This window comes from Triticum dicoccoides, chromosome 3B (assembly GCF_002162155.2).
Source record: "Triticum dicoccoides isolate Atlit2015 ecotype Zavitan chromosome 3B, WEW_v2.0, whole genome shotgun sequence".
Lineage (NCBI taxonomy): Eukaryota > Viridiplantae > Streptophyta > Magnoliopsida > Poales > Poaceae > Triticum > Triticum dicoccoides.
The window spans coordinates 5,934,333-5,955,351 of NC_041385.1; the positions used below are offsets into that span (position 1 = coordinate 5,934,333).

Here is a 21,019-nt window from a genome sequence, read left to right on the forward strand (position 1 = left end):
TGTCGTCACCGATAGGCTTGATGGCATCTTCAACCAACGACGCTGTCCAGAGTGAGACTTTTCTCCCCGGACAGATCTTCGTGTTCGGCGGCTTCGCCCTGCGGGCCAATTCTCTTGGCCATCTGGAGCAGATCGAAAGCTACGCCCCTGGCCGTCAGGTCAGATTTGGAAGCTTAAACTTCACGGCCGATGTCCGCGGAGACTTGATCTTCGACGGACTCGAGCCACAGCCAAGCGCGCCGCACTGCGACGACGGGCATGATCTAGCTCTGCCACCGAACAGTGCCTTGGTGGCAGCACACGGATCCGCCTGGCCATTAGCCCGGAGCCGATCGCCCAGATCGAGGGCCGGTGGATAGACGCCGCCCTGGGGGCTTCAACATCCACGGCGATGGAGCCGAACACCAATCTGGGAGTTTATTATCCACGCCGCCCTGGGAGTTTATTATCAAGTTAAAGCATACGTTTTATTTTTGTCTCATGGATTTGTGAATGTGACAAGCTACAAGCAGACCATCTCGTGTCACCAGTGAGCCTGTTTATCTGGTTCTATGCTAGTGATTTTCGTCGTTCTTTTGACAAAAAATGTTAATTGCCAATAGTCAACCCAAACAATAAAAGGAGATGGTTGTCTATTCTGCGGGGCTCGGAATTTCAGGAGATATCGAAGCGAAATTCTCCAGGAACACAAAATAATATGAAAGACACTGACATAGTATTTTGGCGGGACGCTTCGGGACATATCAGTGGGAAATTTTAGCGGGACATTTTCATTTTGTGCATAACTTTCTATTCCAAAAAAGTGTTAGAGCACTTATACCACATATGCTACACAAAACATTACTAGTGAGCATGTATATGGAAATAATATAGTTCACGCCAGTTTTAAGTCCTTTGGTGTTTACTATAAATGTTACTATTAGTTTAATATGAAATACATAGTATCCCCACATGTTGTCCACTTGTTACTGAACCGGCTATAACTAATTCTTTAGAAGTTTATATAAATATGCTTACCTAATCATATACTAGAAACTACCATTAAAGTATTTATTCGATCATACGCTTTAGATATCTCAACCATGATAAAGAATAGACGAACACACGCGCAAACAACAAAAATTTCTCCATATAGTTTAGCAACTTTTTAAAAAATATCTCAAAGACGATTCTCTGTTACAAAATACAGTTTAAAGTTGTCATAATGCAAGTGTGTTTAATGATACACACAAAATCCATGCAAAAAAAAATTGCATAAAAATAGGAATAACTAATATTAAGGAATAAGTTTGCATCATTAAATATGAAAATAATGAACTATAGCGATCAATATTTTCGCATGATAAAACTAAGTTATCCAAAAGTATAAAAAATTAGTATAATTGTTTCAAAATAACCAGTTTCAAAACTAACTTCAACTACATAAAATAACAAACTTAAATTAAAATATACCTAGTACACATTCGCGTCACATTCATGGGTGGATATCCGGGGAGACCTCGGCCCTGTCGGGGAAACTTGATGCTATTTTCGTTTGATTTGACTGACCAACACATGAGGCAACGATGGCCAGTGCACAGCTGGATGGTGGCTGGCGGGAGGTGACGTCACGTGGCCGCGCGGGGGCCTGTTGAGGGCGAGGCCGATCACGAGGCGGCCAGATCGCACCGCGTGGTCGTTGAGGAGCTTGGTCCTCCGGATCCACCGCCGGGCTCACTGCCGCCGGCGGTGACGAATGCGCTCAGCTTGTCCTCGCCCACGTGCCCGGTGTAGCTTTGCCTTGCGGCCATGGCACGCCGGAGGCGAGCCGTGATGGTGGAGCTATGACCACGATCCATGGTTGGTTGTCGTCGGATAGGAAGGGGAGAAGAGAGCAGGTCTGGGGTTTCTACGGGGTGGGATTTGGGGGCCTTTTATGGTTTTTGTAGGGAGGAGGAAGAGGGAGGAGGGGTGGGTCTGGTTTTGGGCTACGGGAAGGAAATACTTTTGCACGCCTTCCCCCCTAAGGATATCCCTCCCTCCAGCCGGTCTCGTGCACGGCGATCCTCCGTCCAAAAGTACACACCCAAAACCCACACACTTTCTTCCGGTTATCTTTTGACCGTCCCAAAACTCTACCGCCCACCATTTCAAAATAAAGTAAACCTCTCTTTACTATGGACAGGTAGAAGCCAGACCTACATAGCCTGGCAGAGCTACCCCTTGATTTGACCGACCTCGATTTGAACACTTTGCTACAATATTTTCATATCCACCATTTTCCTTAGTTATCAAATCACTCAAATAAAACGGGGGAATATCTCTCACGTCTCACGCTTCTCCTGCTGGTGTCGTCTAATGTACAACGGACAGAGCAACGAAACAAGGAAAGTAGGAGCTCTGCAGTAATAAATAGTAGTACAAAGCTAAATCTGACTTGCTTTTTCCACTGTTTTACTAGAGTTGCCCTTTACGTGCTCCTATATTTGAACTCCTATTTATTACTACCTTGGATCGCCGCCGGAGTAAGAGGAGGGCGCTGGACAACCCGCCCATGATGAGGCGCGACGCGGAGAGGTGGGGCAGATGAAGGGCCGCCCTCACGCTCGACATCCTCGATGTCGAGGAGGTGGACGCCGACGCGGGAGGCCACGCATGCCTGGAGCGCCTCAGACTTGACCTGCTCCCGCGGGAACCACTGTTGTATCCACGCCTCCTCTGAGTACCTCTGCCTGGGGATGGCGCCATAGCCCGACACATCCTCGGCGGTCCTCTCGATGGATGCCTTGCGCAGGACCATCGCCGCCTTGATGTCGAAGGCGCGCGCGACATGGAGGCGGCAGGTTTCGTAAAGGAGTCGCCGATCGGACACCATGTGATTTCCGGCGAAGGTGACGGCGGGATGAGCCATGAAGCACCGGAGGCTATTCGGGAGGAGACCGGCCTTGTTGACCACGGACACGAGGCAGCGACGGCTAGTGCACAGTTAGATGGTGGCCGGCGGGAGGTGACGTCCCCCGTCCCTGTGGTCGCGCGGAGGCCTGTTGAGGGCGAGGCCGACCACGAGGTGGCCAGACCGGACCTCCTGGTCATTGTGGAGCTTGGTCCTCCGGAGCCACCGCCGGGCGTCACTCCCGCTAGCGGTGACGACCGCGCTCAGCTTGTCCTCGCCCACGCGCACGGCGTAGCTCTGCCTTGCGGTCGTGGCACGACGGAGGCGAGCCGTGATGGCGGCGCTACGACCACGATCCATGGTTGGCTGGCGTTGGAGAGGAAGGGGAGAAGAGAGTGGGTCTGGGGTTCCTGCGGATTGGGTTTGGGTTTGGTACCGGAAGGAAATGCTTTTGCATGCCTCCCCCCCTCCCGAGGATATCCCTCCCTCTAGCCGGTCACATGCACAGCGATCCTCCATCCAAAAGTACACACCCAAAGCCCACACACTTCCTTTCGGTTTCCTTTTGACCATCCCAAAACTCTACCGCCCACCATTTCAAAATAAAGTAAAACTCTCTTTACTGTGGACAGGTACAAGCCAGACCTACATAGCCTGGCAGTGCTACCCCTTGATTTGACCAAGGATTTGAACACTTCGCTACAATATTTTCAAATCTGCCATTTTCCTTAGTTATCAAATCACTCAAATAAACGAGGGAATATCTCTCACGTCTCACACTTCTCCTACTGGTGTCGTCTAATATACAGCGGACAGACCGACGAAACAAGGAAAACAAGAGCTCTGCTGTAACAAATAGGAGTACAAAGCTAAAACTGACTTGATTTTTCCACTGTTTTACTGGAGTTACCCTTTCCGTGCTCCTATATTTGAACTCCTATTTATTACTACCTTGGATTTCTGCAGGAGTAAGAGGAGGGCGCTGGACAGCCCGCCCATGACGAGGCGCAACGCGGAGAGGCGGGGCAGATGAAGGGCCGCCCTCACGCTCGACGTCCTCGATGTCGAGGAGGTGGATGCCGACGCGGGAGGCCAGGTATGCTTGGAGCGCCGCTGACTTGACCTACTCCCGTGGGAACCGCTGCTGCATCCACGCCTCCTCTGAGTACCTCTGCCTGGGGATGGCGCCATAGCCCAGCACAGCCTCGTCGGTCCTCTCGATGGATGCCTTGCGCAAGCCCGTCGCCTCCTTGATGTCAAAGGCGCGCGCGACACGAAGGCGGCAGGTCTCGTGAAGGAGGCACTGGTCGGACACCACGTGATTACCGACAAAGTGATGGCGGGATGAACCATGAAGCGTCGGAGGCTGTTCGGGAGGAGACCGGCCTTGGCGACCACGAACACGAGGCAGCGATGGTCGGCGCACAGCTGGATGGTGGCCGGCGGGAGGTGACGTCACACGTCCCCGTGGCCGCGCGGGGGCCTGTTGAGGGTGAGGCCGACCACGAGCCGGCCAGGTTGGACCGCCTGGTCGTTGAGGAGCTTGGTCCTACGGATCCACCGCCGGGCGTCACTCCGCTGGCGGTGACGACCGCGCTCAGCTTGTCCTCGCCCATGTGCACGGTGCAACTATGCCTTGCGGCCGTGGCACGCTGGAGGCGATCCGTGATGGTGGCTCTACGACCACGATCCATGGTTGGCTGGCGTTGGAGAGCAAGGGGAGAAGAGAGCTGGTATGGGGTTTCTACGTGGTGGGATTTGGGGGCCTTTTATGGTTCTTGTAGGGAGGAGGAAGAGGGAGAAGGATCCGAACATATCTTCTCTCCACGTACATGCTGGTCTACAAGTTCATTCATAAATCATAATTCACGCTGCACTCCGTTGCAATGACCAAACTACAACACACCAGTCGGTTGATCATCGTGCAATTATGCTGCATTCTAAGTTCGTACGCACAGTAGTTTCGATAAACATATTCACAAGGACATACATGCGCTTGTTTATTGCACAATCGACAGGTCAAATGAGTACTCAACATATGGTCACAGGGTTGTGATTTACGGAGAACGGTTGTCACTATAGGCTGACGATAGCCCCGGAAGGCGACGCTCAAAATAGTACTACAGTGTAAGTTTAGTTTCTACGCTCAATGATTTTGATAATTCAAAACGTTGCCCGCTCAGTGAACAGTAAATGAAACAATATATTAATTTTTTTGAAAAATATGAAATTTTCAGGCATCCAAGATGCTCATGTGGGCTAGGAGCAACATTTCATGGTATTTGGACACATGAGGAGCTCGTAAACATTATTATTTTTTGGCTTTGAACTGTATTCTGTTTCAAGGTTTCTCAGACACCCGAATTTTGTTTCTTTTCGCACGAGCTCCTCAGATGTCCAAACATCACGACAATTTGCAAGCACCTTGCGCACACGAACATCTTGGATGCCTAAAAAATTCAGATTCTTCTGAATTTATTATTTTATTCGAATTCACTGTTCATGCCTAGGTGCCGAATTGTCGCTCTCCAATAATTTGCATTGCAATGTAAGTTTAGATTCTAGTGCCATAGGTTCAACAATTTGCATTATTCCACTGTGGGATAGACCGAGTCTCTAAAGCGACTTCGCTGATAGATACAATAATGTCCCCAAAGCGACTAGCTCCTTATAATGAATGAAATTCCCCCAAAAAACTTAGCAACTACGCGGCAAGCTGCCTCCACTTGTTCTAAAATAAATCAAATGTATTTTTAGATTCAATTTTGATGTTTTAGTTATTCATGATCCATACAATGAAATTTTATTGAAATATATTGCAACAGTTTCATAATAATGCACTTAAAAACATCTAGATCGAAAGATTTCCAAGCACATAATTCAGGATGAAGCCAATAGACAATCACCCAAGCTTCCGGTAGTTCAACAAATAGTGGTAACTTCCTTCTCCAATGCACGGATTTCTGCAAGAAAAAAAATGTTGCAAACTTGGTAGGTCGAGGTTTAGCATTGATTTTGCTTGACCTTGTGAAATTCGGTTTACCGAAAATCACATAAGAACCCTTGGATGTCGATTTGTAGGGTTGTAGATCTTGAAGGCCAATTTAGTTTCCTCTTTTCACTGACTGAAATTAATACCTAATAATTGAATTATCAGTTTCTACCTCACGTGCACCGAAAGATTGTGTGTGAGATTGAGTGGAAAACACCAACGGAGGATAAACCATGCATTTGTGATAGCTCTAGATGAGTTTTGACTTTTGAGAGATACATCTAAGGAGCAGAGCCGTGGGGTCACAGATCCACCAACATGATCAAGGAGATGAGCCAACTGACACCTACACTGCCTGGCCAGTTGCGTCAATGTTGCCACCTTACCCAACCTGTCCAAAATACCATGGCACCCAAGATCACACACTTCAACATCTGTTGAATTTTCGAAGGGCTTTAGACCGAATAATTAAATAATTCCTAGATAAATCTTAGAGGCCCGTGTGTGACTTCATAATATGGTAGGAAGTTTAGTCTCATCCACTGAATGCAGAAGAGTTGGGACAGACTTATAAGGGATTGGCTTTCATATCTGATTGGATCATGTGAGAGGAGTGGTTTACGCATGCTCCTTCTCCACCGTTTGCGCATTGTGTTTCACGAACTAGAGTTCAGCTCATATATATATGTCAGATGTGTTGTTTAATTTTGCCGGTGGAAAATGAATAATTAATCACGAGTTATTAACGAACGCATTACATACGTTGGCAACCCTAGTTCTCATATGCTCTACCTTCTCGGGCACGAACCAACACCATAGTTCCTCTCGCTTCTGCCGCTTCCTGCTACTCCACCACCTCCACTGCTTGCACAGTGTACGAAAGATCAGTCCTCGTGAACCCCATCCTTTTTTTTAAAACACCACCCATATAATATTACAAACTTATAAGAGTTCCACCGTACTGGTTATGAAAACTAAACTTAGCTAAATCATGCACCACCACATTGAACCATATCCATCTTTATCCTGCATCGAGAGAATGGCGACTTCAAACACTTTCTCGACTTCCCCGACGTTGCTATTTTTGAGGTATCTGATGCCAGGAAGAATGTGGTAGCCGCCGCTTCGACCTTCCCGAGTCGAGGTATGATGTGTTCATCCTGTGTCTATTGGTTTATGTGTTTGCACTAGTATTTAGTATGTTCATAAATATGCATATTCTATACCTAGTACATACTGGTATGATTAGCTTATGCAATATGAAATTTATATTCACTCGCAAAAGAAAAATGTGAAATTTATATTATTGACACAGTCGACATGATTCTTGTATAGATTATGTTGATAAAAAAAAACTGCTAATTTAGCCAACATCAACACTGTCTCGGTCAAGAGAAAATTTCAACCGCGGGGGAGGCCCGTGGAAACCGCGTGTTTGACGGCAGTATGAAAGACATGCATGCATGGCCCGTCCATCACCTCGCGCGGGCGGAATTTCCTCGAACACACCTCTATCGCCTAGGTAGCTTTCAATTTCTGTATATCACAATCAAAATTAAATGGTGAGAGCGAAAGGATCCGAAATGTTCTTCTCTGGACATTGCATTTCTCACCTCACACCGTGCCAACCCACCAACTATACGTACGTCAGTTCTCAAAAAAAAAAAATACGTACGTCACGCGGCAAATATATCCAGGCCCTGTGTACCTACAGAAGACATATAGTCCTCGTCTAGTTCTAGCTAGTAGTACCTCCTCCTCCTCCTCCCCCCCTCCTCCCTCCTGCTTGGTACCAGTATACAGTGAGTCATGGACGGGCTAGGGCATACCGCCTCGGTGGCGCAGCTCGTCGGGACCGTGGGCAGGCTCATCTCCAAGATCATTGATGCTGCGAGGACGGCACGCCAGAACAAGCGGGAGTGCGAGTACCTCGCGGTCCGCCTGTCCATCATCGGCGACGTGCTGCCTCGCCTGCCGCAGGACGCGGACGTGGATCGGCCGCTCAGAGAGCTGGGCAAGACGCTGGGCGAAGCGCACGAGCTGGTCCTCGCCTGCCAGAATTGGAGCACAGCCAGGCAGCTCATTGGCGCCCGCCGCCATGCCGACAGCTTGAAGGAGGTCAGTACGAGGATCGACTCCTACATCAACCTCTTGACCTTGGTCTTCAATACCACCGCCGGCCGCTCCCCTCGCCACCACACGACGACGGCGCCGTCGCCGGGCAGTTCCTCTTGTGCAGCCGGCCCCGTGAGGCTCACGTGGGCGGATATTGCAGCGGCGACCAATTACTTCGACGTCGAACTCGGCCGAGGCAGCTCGGACTCAGAGGCGTTGTACAAGGGCCGTTTCCGTGACGGCCCGGAGGTGGCCGTGAAGGTGCTGAACAAGAACGGGCGGCGGGACGTGGACGGCGCGCTCGTGGCGGAGGTCGAGATCCTCTTCCCCATCCGCCATCAACACATCGTGCGACTCGTCGCCTGGTGCTCCGAGGAGGAGGACCGCATGTGCGTCTACGAGCACGAGCAAATGAGCAACGGCACGCTCAGAGACCACCTGATGCGCCTGCACCGGCGCGCGCGCGTTCGAGCGCGCCTGCAGGGCGGCTCCTCTAGCTCGTCGCCGGTGAGGGCGACCTGGAAGGCGCGCGTCGAGGTGCTGGTGGGTGCGTCGCAGGCCATCGAGCACTTGCACGGCCGCGCGGTAATCCATCGCAACGTCAGCTCGTTCAACATCCTCCTTGACGGAAGCTGGTCACCGCGCCTGTCCGGCTTCGGCGAAGCGATCTTGCAGGAGGCGACCGGCGACCAGCTTGTCGCCGAGGTCGTCGGCACGCCCGGTTATCTCGACCCGGAGTACCGCCGCACGGGGCATGTGAGCCCGGCCAGCGATGTGTACAGCTTCGGGATGGTGATGCTAGAGGCGCTGACGGGGGAGGATCCCGCCACTCTGCAGGTGGAATCGGCGCTCCTGGCCATACGGAACAGCAAGCTGCGGGATATGCTGGACCGGCGCCCGGCGGCGCCGGCGAAGCTGGAAGCGCTAGAGCTCGTGGCACGCACGGCGGAGTGCTGCCTGTGCCCGCATGGGAAGGACCGGCCGGCCATGTCGAAGGTTGTGGCCAGTCTCGCCAGGGCGCTCGTGATCATAAATATTAAGTCGGAGTAATCCGGAGCCTAACGCAGGGCGATCTCAAGAAATTTGGGCCCCGGAGCGAAAATTATAATAGGTCTTTCATATAGCAGGAGAAATAATATAGCAAAAAGCATACTCTCACTTCATTATATAGCTTCAAATCTGTCTTATTCTGTATTATATTTGGACATGTATAAAATACTAATGCTAAAATCTGTAAAGGGGTAGTGAAACAATAAACCACCCTCTTGTTTCAAACAACAAATCCATTGAGAGCACCGTTTTGAGATTGAACTACTTTTTCTAGTCTTTGTTTCTTCCTAAGCTTTTCAGCATGAGAATCGTAGTTCCTAATTGTAATAGACATGATGAAGATTGAGGAGCAGAACCTAAGAAATTATAAGTGATTAGGTCGGAGTAAGTCGGAGCCTAACTGCTCTGATGCTAACATTTGCCTATTTGACGAATCAACATTTGGCAAAATCTCTCGCAAAAATAAACCATTTGGCAAAACAGAAATTGCCAAAATTTGTCAACTTTTCATGAGATTGGCAAGAAAGGTCAGCCGTCCACCAATCACAAGCCATCCTCTCAGTTTCCTATGAGAAGAAAGAAACAGAGGCAGGGCTGAGCTCCAAGGCCGAGACTGCTGGAGCTCGAGCGAGTTTCGTGTTGTGGGGGAAAATGGACTGTTCTGTGGGGATAAAATAGGAACATGTAACTATCAGCCCTTATTATATCACTCGAGCGAGGGTGACCACTGACCACTCACCAAACTTTTTTCAACCGTAGTAGTACACTGAACTTAATTTTGTGAGTGCATGGTGTACTACACTTATCATTGTGTATGGTATACGGTCACCATTGACTTCCACCAATCCATGAACGCAAAGTTCAACTGATGAATCAGTACAAACAACTTCCGTCAGGGAACACATCACCTTGAATATGATCTAGACAATCCTGAAGATGGAGGTTACAACTTACAAGGACCTCATATGTTAGATGTTCAAGGGTTGATGATGGAGCTAACAAACCTTCCTTCCTGAAAAAAGAAGACGAAAGAAGATGAAAGGTCAAGGAGATGTTTGCATGATCCTGGAAATGAAGACAGAGCTAACAAGATCAAGGGTGGTGGACATTATGAATGTTGCCAATTTGATTATGTGCAATATACGAGCCATAACATTGATGTATGAAATGTGTGTACATGCTATGTCCATATTCTTTGTGTATGAAATTGTGCACTGAATTTGAAATGTGTATAAAACTGTGTGATGCATTTGAAACGTTTGTGTCGGAAATGTGTATGAAATGTATATGATCGGCTATGTGATGTGCTTACTCAACAATTAGGGCTATTGAGAGGCAGCGATTTTATGTTTGTACTGCTAGTAGTGTGTGTTTTGCAGGCACAACTAGTAGCTGCAACTCAAACTACCAAAACATGACAGAAGCCACCACTAATGGGTCGATTAGGAAGGCCCCTTAGTAATGGTGGACTCACTTTGACTTGCCCAATCACCCAACCCATTAGTATTGAACTATGTTCCTAGGTCACTCTTCTCAGTTCTCACAGGTCAACCATCCTCGATACTAAGTGGTGCTACATAGTGATGAGCCCTCACTATTGATGGGCGTGCGACTTGCCATGGTGACACACCACTAATGGAAACTTTGCGGTAGGTCGCTGACCTTGCCGACAGTGAGGGGTTTTGACCCTTCAATCCCGACATGTTCTATGATTGACGGGCATCATACCATTACCATTGTGTAGGGCTTTGGTGGTATGTTAGTGATTGGTGTTCAATAGTAGTGCACATTTACAATTCTTTTGGTTGTTGTGCTTGTGCCGCCTTATGATGCCCTAGACCTAGTTATTTGTTGTTCTAAATTATCCGCACCTTATGCAGGTTTGGTCCAATTTTTCTTGTAAACCACCTCAAACGGCCTGAGGGACTGACTGACATTGGCAAGTTCAGTGATAGAAACATATATTCCGTATTTATCTATTTTTTACAAGCTAGAATAAATCAATTTTTAATCTTGAACACCATCCATGCCAATAACAATTGGGCATGATCATCGGCTACCATGCTGGTTACACCCACGAGCCGACTCATGAGCCTTACACACAATATGGCAATGCTGAACACTGCTAGCACCGTTATTATTCATGAGCACATGCATGTGCTAGTTTATTGCACAATCGAACGGAGTACTCAACACGGTCACACGGTCGTGGTTTAGGCAGAGCGTGTGTGCGTAACCTAGGCCAGGGGACGACGTGTGCCATCTTTGTCAGCTTAGATGAGCCCTGCCCAAAAGATGAGGGACTTGGTCCAAATGTGGAACACTAAAACATAAGTTTTGTTTCTAGTATAAGCTCAATAATTTGCATTCCAGTGCAAGTTCGGATTCTAGTCCCATAGGTTCAATATAGTTTGCATTAATTATTCCACTGTCTGCTTGCATTCTATAGTGCCATAGGTTCAATAATTTGCACTATTATTCAAGTGTAAGTTCGAAGTTGGGATAGACTTAGTCTCTGAAGCGAGTAGCTGCATATAATAAAATTAAGATTCCCCATAGAAAACCTAGCAACTAGCTCCACTTGTAGTACGAGTCTACGACTACTTCTTCTGGCTTCTGATTATTAGCTAGTATTAATAGGGGAACACCACACGTACTTAGTGTTCGTAGACCAGTACACTGTACACTGTCATTGAGCCACCATCATGGCGACGCTTGCGGTTGTGGGTGTTGGTGCCGTAGCCTCTCCTCGAACCCTAGCTAGCCCTAGCTCTGCCTCACTCTCCCGCTCGGCGCACGAACGGCAGAAACGGGAGGAGGAAGACGATCGGAGGAGATAGTGGACACAAGGATTTTGCCGGCGCACGTACGCCTTTTCCTTACCTCGAGCACGAACTCGACAATGTCAGCCAGTTACAGGGAGGATCCAGGGCTTTATACCCGCGAGCACCGGCCTGCAAGACCAGGCCTCGCACCTACTCGCTAACCAACTCCCCCACGTCCCGCGCGCTCTGGCCGCGCCCGCGCATCGCGCCCAAACGCGATCGCCACGGCCACCCCGCGCGCCCGACGCGGTCCACACCTCCCCTTTGCTCGCTAACAACACCGCGTGGCCCCGCACACGCACACATGAGCTCACGCACGCACACACACCTACGCTCGGTCGCGCACACACGCACTCGAGCCCTGCCGCGGGCCGAACCCGACGCGGCCACTGCACGCACGCACGCGCACACCGCGCCCCGGGCACGCCACGGCTTATTGCCAACACACTCCCCCTAAGCCGTGGCCTAGAGGAGACCGTTGTCCTCGACATCGGTGTTCACCAGCATCGCCTGCTCCGCCGCCGGCGCCCTCTGCAGCTCCAGGCAGTCAAGCTTGAAGTGGCCGCGCTCGCCACACTTGTAGCAGCGGCCCTTCTTGTTGCCGCCGTCCCGCGTCGCCACACTGCGTGCGTCATCCTCGTCGTCCCGAGCCCCGCCGTGACGCCGCTCCCGCGCCCGCCACTGCACCGCAGTGTACAGGAGCTGGCCGTCCTGGCGCTCGTCACAGCTTTGCCCGCGGCGCCGCACGCGCTCGTCAAATGCGCGCAGCCGCCCGAGCGCCTCGTCGTAGGTGAGCTCCTCTAGCACGCAGAATTGCTCGATGCCGGCGACGACGGGGAAGAGGCGGTCCGGGACAGTGTCCAGGAGCTTCTTCACCAGCTCCGTGTCCCCCAGCGTCTTCCCCAGCCCTGCGAACCGCGCCGCCATGCCTGCAAGCCTTCCGGCGTACGCGTCCAGCTGCTCGCCCTCCTCCATCTTCATCCGGTCCAGCTCGCCGCGCAGCGTCGCCCTCCTCGCTGCGCGCACCCGCTCGGCGCAGACGAACCGCACCGACAGGGAGTCCCATACCTCACTGGCAGTGGGTTTCGTCGCCACCGAGAGCAACACGTCCTCCGGCAGCCCCTGGAAGATCAGTTCCCGTGCCGTCTTGCACTTCTTATTGTTCACCGGCGAGTCGCCCGGCGCCACCGCTTCCCACAGCACGTGGGCATCAAGAATTGCCTGGGCCTTGATCGCCCACACAGTGTAGCTGTCCGGCGAGAGCATCGGCATCCCCATGGACACCGACCGCCCGTGCCGCCGCCGTGTGGAACCAGCGCCATCACCGCCGGCGAGCTCCCTCACCTGTCGCTCTGATGCCAATTGTTGGTGTCGTAGCCTCTCCTCGAACCCTAGCTAGCCCTAGCTCTGCCTCACTCTCCCGCTCGGCGCACGAACGACAGAAACAGGAGGAGGAAGACGATCGGAGGAGACAGTGAACACAAGGATTTTGCTGGCACATGTACGCCTTTTCCTTACCTCGAGCACGAACTCGACAATGTCAGTCAGTTACAGGGAGGATCCAGGGCTTTATACCCGCGAGCACCGGCCTGCAAGACCACGCCTCGCACCTACTCGCTAACCCACTCCCCCACGTATCGCGCGCTCTGGCCGCGCCCGCGCATCGCGCCCGAACGCGATCGCCACGGCCACCCCGCGCGCCCGACGCGGTCCACACCTCCCCTTTGCTCGCTAACAACACTGCGTGGCCCCGCGCACGCACACGTGAGCTCACGCACGCACACACACCTACGCTCGGTTGCACACACACGCACCCGAGCCCTGCCGCGGGCCGAACCCGACGCGGCCACTGCACGCACGCACGCGCACACCGCGCCCCGGGCACGCCACGACTTGTTGCCAACAGTGGGGCATGCCGCGGTGGTGACGCAGCTTGTCGGCAACGCATTCGGTCTCATCTGCAAGATCAAGCGGGCGGTGGAGACGGCGCGCCAGAACAAGCTGGAGTGCGACCTCATCGCGCGCCACGTGCCCACCATCAAAGGGGTGCTGTCTAGCCTGCCGCAGGAACCCGACGTGGTGGCGCCGCTCAAGGAGCTCAATAGCACGCTGCATGAGGCGCACGACATGGTCATCGCCTGCCGGGATCGGAGCTCCGCCAACCTGTTCTTCAGGTCCCGCCGCCACGCCGAGTGCTTCACCCAAGTCAACCTCAGGATCATGTCCGACATCAGCGTCCTCAATCTCTGCCTCCTCAACATCATCGCCCGGCGGCAGACAACGACGATGGCCACGGTGCCATCGTCGGAGTACTGCTCTAGCTACCTGCAGCAGACTCACATGGTGGTGGTTCCCGATTGCCCCCGGATGTTCACGTTGCCAGAAATTGCGGCGGCGAACAACAACTTTGCCGTCGAGCTCGGCGGAGGCTGCAGCTCGGGGAGGGTGAAGGTGCTGGACAAGCACGGGCGGCAAGACGTAGAACACGCGTTCGTGACGGAGCTCGAGATCCTCTTCCCCCTCCTCCATGACCACATCGTGCGGCTCGTCGGCTGGTATACGGAGGAGAAGGAGCCCATGTTCGTCTACGAGCACGAGCATATGATCAATGGCACGCTCAGAGACCACCTGGTGCACGTGGGCCTGCACGCGCGCATGCGCGTGCGCCTGAGCGGCGGCTTTAGCTCAACGCCGGCGAGGGTGCGCTGGAGGACCCGCGTGGAGGTGCTGCTGGGTGTGTTCCGGGCCGTCGAGCACTTGCACTGCAGCGGCATCATCCACCTCGACGTCAGCTCCTCCAACATCCTCCTCGATGCCACCTAGACGCCGCGCCTGTCCGGCTTCGGGGCAGCGGTCCTGCAAGCGCCGGCAGTGGCGGGCGGCCAGGTGGTCGAGAAGGTCATTGGCACGCCTGGGTACCTCGACCCAGAGTACCTCGACACGGGGCGCGTGAGCCCGGCATATGACGTGTACAGCTTCGGGGTGGTGATGCTAGAGGCGCTGACTGTTGGAAATGGTGGCGTATTGTAACATAACTCTATATTGTTGGTCTTATATATATACGAGATATGCGGAGGCTAGGCCTCACGCAACCATAAACTAAACTTGGTATACAGAGCCAGTTTTTTCTCTCGCGCCGTCGCTCGTCTCTCGACATCGCGCCGCCACAGGGATCGCTCCCTCGATCTCGCGTCGCCACCGCCCCTCCGCGCGATGGCTTCCAGTTCCTCCTCCACGGCGATGCAGCTGGCCATCATCGGCCCTGTGGTGACGCCTCCGGCCGCGACGGCGTCGGTCCCATCCATCGCGCCCTGCCTTGGTGTCAGATTGGATCGCGGCAACTTCCCGCTATGGCGAACCCTCACCGTGACGCATCTCTCCGGTGCCTCTCTCCATGGCTACCTCGACGGTTCCGTTGCTGCCCCGCCCACAACCATCACCCAGGGGGCGGGCGATACCGCCACCACGGTGGCAAACCCTGCGTACGCGACATGGTGGACGCAGGACCAGAAGGTCCTCGGGATGCTCCTCTCCTCCCTGACGGAGGACATTGCGTCTCAGCTGATTAGCTGTAAGTCCGTTGCTGCCGCGTGGACCTTCATCCACGCCATGTTCAGCGCGCAGAATCGTGCCGGAGTTCGGCACATCCGGCGACAGATTCAGTCGCTGAAGAAGAACGACATGACTGCCAGCGAGTACATGCACAAGCTGAAGGCTCTTGCCGACGCCATGGCCACTGCTGGATCTCCCCTCGCTGATGACGAGATCATCGACTACATGCTCACCGGTTTGGGCAAGGCCTTCAACCCGATCGCAGCGTCGCTCAGCGTTGTGGTCACCCCGGTCGCGCTAACTGACTTCTACTCCATGGTTCTCAACTATGAAGCGCTGCAGTTCTCGCAGCAGACCGATGATGAGGAGTGGACCTCGTCGGCCAATGCCGTGGCTCGGTCCGGCGCTCCTCCCCCCGCCAACCGCCCTCGCGCGCTTGACTCTGGTCGTGCAGCCGACTCCCGCCCCACCGGAGGCTACCCGCAGCAACAGGGGCAGGGCTACCAGCAAGGCGGCCAAGACAACCGTCGTAACAACGGCGGTGGAAGAGGCGGCAATGGCAGCAACGACAATCGTCGCTGGCGCCTGCGGTGCCAGATTTGTAAAAATTGGGGTCACGAAGCCGATACCTGCAAGAAGCGCTTTGATTCAGACTACTCCAGCGGCGGCAATGGCCGCTCGGCATATAATGCTTCGACCTCCTCCAACAACTCCACGCACTGGGTTCTGGACTCCGGCACCACGGATCACCTGACTAGTGACCTGGAGCGTCTTCAGTTCCGCGAGCGTTACGGTGGTCATGATCAGGTTCAGGTGGCCAACGGCTCAGGTTTTTCTATTTCGCATATTGGGCACTCCACTTTAGCCGGTTCTTCTCTTCGGCTGAACAATATTTTACACGTTCCTAATATTAGCCAACATCTTCTATCAGTCTACCGTCTTGTGTCAGATAATCGTATCTTCATTGAATTTCATAAATATTTTTTCCTTGTTAAGGACAAAGCCACCAGGAGAATTCTTCTTCGAGGTAGAAGCAGAGGAGGGCTCTACCCTCTTCCACTCGGACGAGCTTCGCATGAGTCCGAGCGTCAAGCGTCATCCAGCGTCCGTGTCTCATCATCTCAGTGGCATCAGCGTCTCGGTCATCCGTCCAAAAATGTCGTCAGTTCCATTTTTAGGAATAATGATCTAGAGTGTTCATCCTCATATACTTCTGCTTTAGTTTGTGATGCTTGTCAATGTGGTAAAAGTCGTCAACTATCTTATACTGCTTCTGCTCGTGTGTCCACTATGCCTCTTGAATTAGTTCATACTGATGTTTGCGGCCCTGCTCGTGCCTCCTCTGGGGGGTACAAGTATTATGTGAGCTTTATTGACGACTACTCCCGTTTTTGCTGGATCTATCTACTAAAACATAAGTCTGATGTTGAACAGGTGTTCTATGCTTTTCAAGCACATCTTGAGCGCCTTTTGGAAGCTAAGCTTAAAGTTGTCCAATCTGATTGGGGTGGTGAATATCATAAGCTGCACCGTTATTTTCTTCGTACGGGCATCTCTCACCGAGTCTCTTGCCCTCACACCTCCCAGCAGAACGGCATTGCCGAGCGAAAACACCGACACTTGGTTGAAACTGGTCTTGCTTTGTTGGCTCACTCGTCTCTCCATTTACGTTTTTGGGATGAAGCTTTTCTGACTGCGTGTTATCTCATTAACCGCATGCCCACCCCTGTGCTTGGTCAAGATACTCCTATTCATCGTCTTCTGAAAATTCCACCCAATTATTCTTTCCTTCGTATTTTCGGGTGCGCTTGTTGGCCTAGTTTGCGGAAGTATAACTCACACAAACTAGAATTTTGATCCAAGATGTGTGTTTTCCTTGGATATAGTCCTATGCATAAGGGGTACAAGTGTCTTGATCGATCTACGGGTTGTATATACATCTCGCGTGACGTTATCTTTGACGAGTCTGTTTTTCCAGTTGCTACTCCCGGTGTCACTGTCGATGTGTCTACACTTGACGAGGCTATATCTTTTCCATCCATAGAACCGGCTACGAGTGCTCATGTGCGTAATTACGACCTAACCTACTTGGCTAGTAATACCTCTGGCCTAGCCAGTTCCTTTACTGTGCAGGATTTTCCGTGTCAGGACACGGTCGATACGCCGCTCGACGTGCATGGCAGCGCGGCTTCCCAGGCGGGGTCCCCGCCTGCGCATCAGGGTCTGCACCGCCTAGTGCTGCGGCTGGCTCCTTGCCTGCCCGTGAACCAGCTTCGCCAGCGCCCACCTGCGCCTCTCCGGCCCGACAACCGGTTTCACCAGCGCCGGGTGCAGCGGCTGCTTCCCCCTGCGCCCCGCCGGCCCATGAGCCGGCCCATGAACCGGTTTTCGCCAGCTCCTGTGACCCCGTCGCCAAGTCCAGCAGTGTCGCCGTCCTCTCCTACGCCTCCGCCCGTCGAGCACCCTCATCCTATGGTCACTCGTACCCGTGATGCTACTCATCGTGACAAGGAGTTTACTGATGGGACGGTGCGGTATAATCCTCTTCGTCGCGCTTTCTTTGCGACACCGGTGTCACATCGTGATGCTCTCCGTGAGCCGGCGTGGCGTGATGCTATGGCTGCTGAGTTTGCAGCGCTTCGTCAAAACGACACTTGGGTCTTGGTTCCTCGACCACCTGGCGTTAACATTGTTGGCAGTAAGTGGGTTTTCAAGACGAAGCAACATGCCGATGGGTCTGTTGACAAGCACAAGGCTCGCCTCGTCGCTCGTGGTTTTACTCAACAGCACGGTCTTGACTTGGTGATACCTTCAGCCCCGTGGTAAAGCCGACTACTATCCGTTTGGTTCTTTCACTTGTTGTTTCTCGCGGATGGAGCTTGAGGCAGATTGATGTTAGCAATGCATTTCTTCATGGCTTTCTTTCCGAGACTGTTTATATGCAGCAACCACCAGGTTTTGAAGATGCCCGGTTCCCTTCGCATGTGTGCAAGTTGCAACGAGCTCTTTATGGTCTCAAACAGTCGCCACGTGCTTGGTATGCTCGTCTCAGTGCTTGCCTTCTTCAGCTTGGTTTTGTTGCTTCAAAGGCGGACGCCTCTCTATTCATCTTTGCTGCGCATGGCGTTCAGATATACATGCTTGTGTATGTTGATGATATTGTGATTGTTGGCTCCACTCCGGCTGCAGTTGATCGTTTGGTGCGATCCATCTCCGACAGTTTTCCTATCAAGGATCTTGGTCCTCTCCATTATTTCTTGGGGCTTGAAGCGTCCTTCAATTCAAGGGGCATGACGCTGACTCAAAGAAAGTATGCACTTGATCTTCTTCATCGTGTGAGTATGGAGAATTGTAGGCCTACCTCTACACCATTATCTGCCACTGAGCACCTGGCTCGTGAGGTCGGCACCCCTTTGGGTGTTGAGGATGCCACTCGATATCGCAGCATTGTTGGAGGACTTCAGTATTTAACGCTCACTCGTCCCGACCTGTCCTTTGCAGTCAACAAGGTTTGCCAGTATTTATCACAACCAACTAATGAGCATTGGGAAGCTGTCAAGCGTATATAGCGTTATGTCAAAGGGACTTTGAGTACGGGATTGAGGATTCGTAAATCTCCTTCCACTGGTGTCATTATTTTCACAGATGCTGATTGGGCTGGATGCATTGATGACCGCCATTCCACTAGTGGTTTTGTTGTGTTTGTTGGCTCCAATCTTGTCTCATGGAGTTCCAAGAAACAGCCAACTGTCTCCAGATCAAGTATGGAGGCAGAGTACAAAGCTTTCGCCAATGGAGCAGCTGAAGCAATCTGGGTGAAGATCTTACTCAAGGAGCTTGAGGTTTTCAAGCAGCGTACCGCCATTCTATGGTGTGATAATCTTGGGGCTACATACCTGACAGCAAACCCAGTCTTTCACGCAAGAACCAAGCATATAGAGATAGATTTTCATTTTGTGCGTGAGCGCGTTGCTTCTGGTGTTTTAGATGTCAGGTTTATCTCGACTAATGACCAACTGGCTGATGTATTTACTAAACCGGCCACACGACAGATGTTAGAACGTTTCCGGTCCAATCTGAACCTTGTATGTAGTAGTGGTTCAGATTGAGGGGATGTGTTGGAAACGGTGTCGTATTGTAACATAACTCTGTATTGTTGGTCTTATATATATATGAGATATGCGAAGGCTAGGCCTCACGCAACCCTAAACTAAACTCTGACGGGCGAGGATCCGGCCACCTTGCAAGTGCTCATGGCCATACGGGATGGGAAGCTGCGGGATGTGCTGGACCGCCGCCCGGCGACGCTGCCGCAGTTCGAGGCGCTGGAGCTCATGGCGCACACGGCGGAGCGCTGCCTGTACCCGCGAGGAAAAGGCCGGCCGTCCATGCCGGACGTCATGGCCAGCCTTGAGAAGGCGCTCGGGATCATAACTTCCTACGGATGAGCCTATGGTGACGACTCAACAAGATGTGGTCAACTCAAAAAGAAAATCAATGTAGCTAACAGTTCAAAAAAAAATCAATGTAGCTAAGCTACAATTTTTGTGTCTGCTTAATTAAAGCTTTTTCTGAATGTAATGATGCTGGTGTAGTTACATCTTTATTTTGCGAGTTCTTACATGCATATGATTGTGATTTAATAACACTATTATGTCACTATAAACACAACAACTATATGTAAATTGTCTGCATTTACAATTTGGCTAAGTCGTTCGATCTTAAGCTAATGCTTCCAAAAATTGACTTAACCAAATAAATTTCCAAGTGACTTACATATGGTGAGTATATGCTCGTATATGTGAGTGACTTTGATTGTACTGTGTTTAAAAAAAATCTTATCAAAGAAAAAAACACCACGATCGATGTCTCATCGCCGCTCCTGTTTCTTGCCGGTTGCCGCCACTCGGGGCCTGCTGGTGCCTCCATAGCCTGGAAGGAATCGACCTGCTGGTTACCGGCCCTACCGTTGCTCTCAATTATTGCCGGCGGTCCGCGAGGCTGCAAGGAGTTCATCAATCATCGTCCTCTTGGTCTTCTAAAAGTATATATGTATATGATTCATCCATCTCCACTGCCTGTATACATGGTCTAGGATTGTTAATTAAGGGGTGATAAATTTTTTTGGGAGCGTCTCAGCATGACTGTTCACTCAAGTTTGACTACATCCTGGACATTCGACTAGCTGCTTTGACTACTTCTATGACGGATGGTCACCTTGTCTTCATCACCATGGTTGAAGATGTTACGTTGCACAAGAATTTTCAGGGCCCTCGTATGTTCCGGTTCTCTCTCTCTTGACATGTGGCATCGATGCATATAAAAATACTCTCCCTCCGTCCAGAAATACTTGTTGGAGAAATTGATGTATCTAGACGTAGTTTTAGATACATCCATTTTAATCCATTTCGACGACAAGTATTTCCGGACGGAGGGAGTATATGTTACTCTCTCTATAAAGAAATATAAGAGCGTTTAGATAACTAAAGTAGTAATCTAAACGCTCTTATATTTCTTTACGGAGGGAGTAGATGTTCCTAGTTTAGCAAGTTTTTGTAGCCAGGTTATGTTGATTTTCACTCTCTTTTTTAATTAACCAAGCTTTTTTTTGTG

The 21,019-nt window shown here is 51.5% G+C and overlaps 2 pseudogenes; both read left to right on the plus strand.

Annotated features, from left to right (window-relative positions):
* The first annotated feature begins 4,216 nt into the window (after nucleotides 1-4,216).
* Nucleotides 4,217-9,278, plus strand: LOC119279042 (annotated as a pseudogene).
* Nucleotides 9,279-13,130: 3,852 nt separating this feature from the next.
* LOC119279043 lies at nucleotides 13,131-19,854 on the plus strand (annotated as a pseudogene).
* Nucleotides 19,855-21,019: the final 1,165 nt, after the last annotated feature.